Source organism: Cetorhinus maximus, chromosome 13 (genome assembly GCF_964194155.1).
Source record: "Cetorhinus maximus chromosome 13, sCetMax3.hap1.1, whole genome shotgun sequence".
Lineage (NCBI taxonomy): Eukaryota > Metazoa > Chordata > Chondrichthyes > Lamniformes > Cetorhinidae > Cetorhinus > Cetorhinus maximus.
In genome coordinates this window covers 43,317,005-43,323,004 of record NC_135891.1, presented here as the reverse complement: position 1 = coordinate 43,323,004, position 6,000 = coordinate 43,317,005, and the positions used below count along the sequence as shown (strand labels likewise).

General features: G+C 38.3%; 1 long non-coding RNA gene across 1 annotated transcript in view; it reads left to right on the top strand.

The window, feature by feature from the left end:
* The first annotated feature begins 337 nt into the window (after nt 1-337).
* LOC144688584 (uncharacterized) overlaps nt 338-6,000 on the top strand; it is a 256,591-nt gene continuing 250,928 nt past the window's right edge. Inside the window, exons 1-2 of the long non-coding RNA XR_013578442.1 lie at nt 338-427; nt 574-640. This is a non-coding gene — a long non-coding RNA (uncharacterized LOC144688584). The remainder of the gene's footprint in view (nt 428-573; nt 641-6,000) is intronic.

The window sequence follows — 6,000 nt, the reverse complement described above, 5'->3', positions numbered from 1 at the left end:
AATTCACTGACAGAGGCAGGGACAGATCTCTTCTTTGTACAAAAGTGAACTCTATTTGACTTTAAATAGTTTCAAATAAATACATCTGAAATGGTGTGTTTACATCTCTACGTGCTTAGCCTTCTCTAATCAAAAGTTAATTGTTTTGTACGAGTAGGGGGGAGGGTGGGTATGTAGAGTGCCGAGCAATCCATGGCCTGTTCTCCACCTGTTGTTATTCTGGTCTGGCCCAATCAACCTGCTAGCCAGACTGGAGCCAGCGGCCATCTGGAATAACTGCACTGTTTATAAAATTGACATGGAGCGGCACCCCAGGGCCCTGACCTCCCACACAAATCTGGAAATGATTAAAATGAGCTGGCTACCTAGCCACTGAGTGCTCCACACTGAGAAGTACCCACTGAGGAGATTTGGAGTTTCTTGTTAGGTTTGTTGTAAATTAAATACCTCTGATTTGTTGAATGACTCAGTCCTTCTGGGAAATGTTTTTTTTTATTGGAGTGGTGTTCCTGACGTTTGCTCTGCTCCCATTTTGTTATTAATTTACTAAGTGCGTTTGTGCTCTTTTCCCAGGATCTTTTCCAGCAACTCTTTTGACAATTCTTGTATCTCAAGCTAGCTATTTCATATATTCTCCAAGGTAATGCAAAAGATAAATACAGCAATGGTCTGTTGGCTCTATTCTAAGAACACAAATCCTATCGGATTTAATTATAACTACACAGAAGTTTCAAATGTATTCCTTATGTGTTATTTTTAACTCCAAGTGTCTTTCTTTCATTCGATGACTGGCATTGTACAGAGATTTTCCACAATTTTATGTTTTTGTTACAAAAAAGTAAGAATTTGAGGAGAACACTGCAGAAAAAATGTTCACCCAGTAAATCTCTAAATATAGAAAAATAATCACTGAGTGATGTATAAATGACTTGGAATGGCCAGATCGCTTGGGACTATTTTATATATTTATGGTTTCCTCTTGTCACCCCAACAACACTGCTATTTACTGGTACAGTCAACCTCTCTCTTTGATTCTTTTTAAAAACTAAGATTTATAAAATTAAGGCCAAGTATATTAATTCCTGTGAAGATTTTCCCCCAATGAAGACAGATCGTGTAAGAAAATGACCCCTTGCTTAATTATATTTTGATGCATTCCATTCAATAGTCTGAGGAAGATGTTGGAGTAAAGCAAGACTGCAATCTCTATACATTTGCACTCACTGAGGATTATCAGCTTTACACTTTAATGGGTTATAACAGTGCAGTAAAGCCTAGGTTAAAGGCACATATTAATGTACCTAGCCGTGTGTACTATATGCACAAAGCACTCATTGCTCATTCCAGTTAAATCTAGCAAACAGCGGGGAATTAACACACAGCTCAAAATGTTCTAAGCTTTACTTTTTTTGCCCCTGGAACGAGAGAATCAGAAAGGAAAGAAATACTTTTGGTGGAAAAACCTAACCAGTGGGCTGGCCTGTTGCTGTCAGGATACACCCTATATCTGTGCTTAATACAATTTTCTCATGATGAGGGCTTGGCAAATCTGCCTTGTCAGCATTCTTGATTTTTGACATCTTGAATCATTAAATATATATCTGAAGTAATCTTTGCTGTACCACACCATCCAAGAAAATATGTAAACATTACACAATTCAGTAAAACGGTTGCTGGCTTTCTTTTTAATATGCCTCAACATGACAGAACACATATTGGAACATATGTGTGACAGAAACATAATCACACTTTTCGCATATGATGTCACTGCGACACCAATGATGTAACTGTTTTCCCTGCTCAGATATAATACGCTTCTAGAAAATTAAATGTAAGAATTTGGAACAGATTTGATTTTAGAAATGGGTCTGATGGGGGTGTGATCCTGACTTTTAAAGGACTGCCTGATGATAAAATTCCCACTTTGAAATGGGCACCGATGTGAGATTCCGCAAACCGAAATTAAAAAGAAATCAGAAGGAAAGCTGGTTGGAATTAAAGGATTGTTTAGAAATTGAGCCAGATTAGAAAAACTGCCTTAATTAAACCTCTTATTTTAAATTTAACATGAGTGCTTTTACAAAGTTAGCCAAAGGAAAACGCACTTTGTTTGAGAATATTTCATTATATTACTTATATTATTTCAAAAACCTTGTCCTGAAGATTTCTCCTTAATCTTTACTTGTAAATTCTAGTCTTTCTGTGCCAGTGTCCCATTGAAAGCACGTACCAATTAACATTGTGCAGATTGTGTTTTAGTATGAGAACAATGGAACATTGCAATGGCTTTGTGCTATTCTAGATTCCATATTTTGAACATTTGGCATAAATTTGAATGATGTATTGCTTATAATGGCTTTCAAGCTAAAGGATTTTAAACATTAATATCTATCAAGACTTGACATTATTAAAGTTGGAGTTGTGCATTTCAGTTTACTGACTGACATCATATAAAACAATAATTAACAGTTTTCATTATGCTCAACATACTAGGTGTGAATGAACTGCAATAAGAAAGGTTTCCGTTTGTGCCTATTAGTTGCTTTTATTTAACTTTGGAGACATGGTGAACTGTATTAAGAATTCAAGTGGTCCATTTTAAGTGATAGTTTTCATGCGGGGCCTGAATAAATGATCTCTGAGGAGGAGGCCGATAATAGTTATCACCATATTTTAATAATATTCTGCTTAGCAGCTGTAACAAAAGGTTAACATAAATCGTGAGTAGGGATAAAGTAGTTTAGGATGTTTCAAGCTGATCAATGCGTTAGGTATAATAAGCATAACTTTGATGAGAGACAATAGATAAATTTGAGCTAAGATTCAATAGCTAGTCTAATCTAAGAGTAAAATTGTGGTATGAAGCATTTCAATCCAGTTGGAACAACTTCTGTCACTTCGCTTGTATAGGGAGAAGGATCAAAGGAATAAATGTAACTAAACTGGAGAAAACAGCAAAGTGTTTCTCAGTGATCATCCTTGTTAGCTGATTGATAATATACAGTGCCAACATACCAGCCTTGTTTACAGAATGTGATTCATTGCAGGGTATCCTGCAAGACACAGATATGAAACAGTAATCAGAACAGACGAGGGGTGAGGAAACAGCTACCTACAATGAAAGCATTCAGACTGGATGTAGGGAAAGTGTATAGAAGATTACTTAAATTGTCAGGCCAATCGAAACTATAGATAGGCTATTGATTGTTATTTATGATGATGAAGAACTCATCATTAGCTGCAACTTGATCAGTAGAGGAACAGAGTCATTGCTAATGCTGAACGTTGAGTTTGCCAGGAATGTCGATCTCGGCATTGGGGAAGGTAGGGTTGGTGGTCTTGATTTTGCTTGACTGAAAGTTGAAAGGATTTAGAGAGCTATCATGGTTATGAGAGCAAAAAAGACAGCAAATAAATTTAGTCAAGTGAGGGAGAGATATTTTTAGTAATCGGTCGAAGTCAAGTAATTCAAGGTGAGAAGCACGGATGTTAGGCATGTTGTTGTCATAGAAACTGCCTTAGTGCTGGCGGTTAGAGTGAAACTGATAAGTTAAGGTGTTGGGTTTTTTTTATTCCTGTCTGTCAATCTAGTAGAATATTTGATCTCTGGTACTTCAATGACCAATATCTGGATGTTTTCTCTAGTAGGCTAATGGATCCCTGGTGTATGAAGATTCCAGTCCCTGGTAGTATGATGATGAAAACACTAATCTTTAGTACTCTGCTGGGGAGGATGATGCTGGTCCTATCGCAGTGAATTTGACCTTTAACACTGTGGAATATTCAGCCTAGGGCAAGAGTCTGCACATTGATACCATGGCATCAAAATATGTCCCTGTTTTCTTTGGTGCTGCTGCAGGTTAATTTGCTTTAAAGAGAGTGAGGATTTGTCTTCTGCTCCTGCCTGGGAGCCCAGAGGTGAACATGCAATAATTTCTCAAGGTACCATAGTGGGTGCGAGAGGGGGGAAATACTTACACTTTCTTTCCTTACAATTGAAGGACACTTATGGCTTTGACTTTGAACCTCCAAATAAACCAATTTTATGACATTGTAAGATGGGTTGAAAAGCAAACACTGCGAAAAAAAAATCCCACTCTAATCTCTTGTGAGGTGATAAAGGTGGACAGTGGATGAAATCCTGATGTTCACTGATGTTGCAAAGCATAGAGTAAAATTTGGCCAAAAGAGGGATTTTCCAGTTAAGCAATTTAACTTAGCTCATGGGTATAATAAACAAATACTGACAGCAAGTTTCAGTCTGTAATTAGAAGACTAATGAAAGGCTTATTGCAAAAGTAAATCCTGAGTGTGCAATAATACTTCAAGTTGATGGCCTCAATCATCATATACACTGTACCATTTCTGTAACCTTCAAGGTAACAATGCAGCTAAAGCCTTTGATTTCAGTCAATATTTCTATAACATTCTGCAATATTCACAAGTAGTTACATGTACAATGCTTGTATGTTGATACATTCCAACATTTGTAGTGCTTGATAGTTAAAGCCTTAGGGTTTAATCATGAAATTAGTGCAAATTTCACAGCAGTATTTTTGATAAAAGCAAGCGCGCTGGTTTCTTGGTTGCTGTGAATGTAGTGTGTGAAAATGTGGTGGGAAAGCTGGGTTTTCACAGGAAGAGTAATGCTGCCTTCTAAGTGGCAGCAGCTGGTCTTCTTGATGTGCTGCTTAACATAAAGGAGAAGAATGTTTTGAAATAAAATTGTTTGCAACATTAAAATTGTTTTCTTTCTTCCTGTTTATTAGCACATAGTAGCACTCATTTTCTTTTTACAATTGTGGGTGAATTAAATGCAAGTATACAGTGAGTACTAATAAGTGGGTAGGAATCATTTACAAGACAGTACCAGAAAAAAAGGGGCTCAGCTTTTGTCTCAGTCATAACAGCAAAGTCTCCACATTGTGCAAATGTTATCTGAACTCTCTTGTTGCATTGAAACACTAACTCTGCGATTCAGAGTAAAGCATAACTTATGGTCAAATATTCCAAGGGAGATCATTGTTCCTGTGCTGCTGGGGCATCCTATTGTGGAGGCAGGCTAGGTTTAATAGTGGACGTGTATATAGACATTCTGCAGTTTTAAATTAATCCCTTTGGAGGTCAGAGCATATTTCTTGAGAAAGTTCCTCCAGGGAGTTAATTAAGTGGACAGAATCAATGGTTGGTTAGATTATGCATGGTCTGTAGAGAGAAGAGCCTTAACAAACTTTGCTATGTTCGTATGGTCACAGGGCCAAGTGCAGTGATTTGCCCAAGGCCTCAAAACTAAATCTAACTTGAACATTTCAAGAGCAGCATTTCTCTCTTCAACATTTTCAAGCTCAGGGAGCCAGCATCTTCCCAGAGAGAGAAAAAAAATCAACTCTTGCTGTGGAAATGCTTTTCTGAAGCTTGGTTAAGACATTTGTCAGGATTGAGTAGTGGGAGCTTTGACATAACACTGAACAGTGAGAGGTTTATACCTGTATTTGGTGGCATGATGATCTAACAGCAGTTGATTTTTTAAAAAATTCATTCATGGCATGAACGTGTCACTGGCCAGGTCAATATTTGTTGCCTATCCCTCATTGCTCTGCAGAAATTGGTGGTAAGCTCCCTTCTTGAACCACTGCTGTTCATTTGGTGCAGTGCTGATAGGGAGGGAGTTCCAGGATTTTGGTCCAATGACAGTGAAGGAATGATTCCAAGTCAGGACGGTGTGTGGCTAGGAAGGGCCCTTGCAGGTGGTGCTGTTCTGCAGGTGGTGCATCTGCTGCCCTTGTCCTTTTAGGTGGTAGAGATTGTGGGTTTGGAAGGTGCTGTTGAAGAAGGCTTGCTGAGAATGACTGCAGTGCAATTTGTAGATGGCACACACTGCTGCCATTGTGCGACGGTGATGGGGGGAGTGAATGTTCAAAGTGATGGATGGTGTGCTGGTCAAGCGGGTTGCTTTGTCCTGGATAGTGTCAACCTTCTTGGTTGTTGTTGGAACCGTAG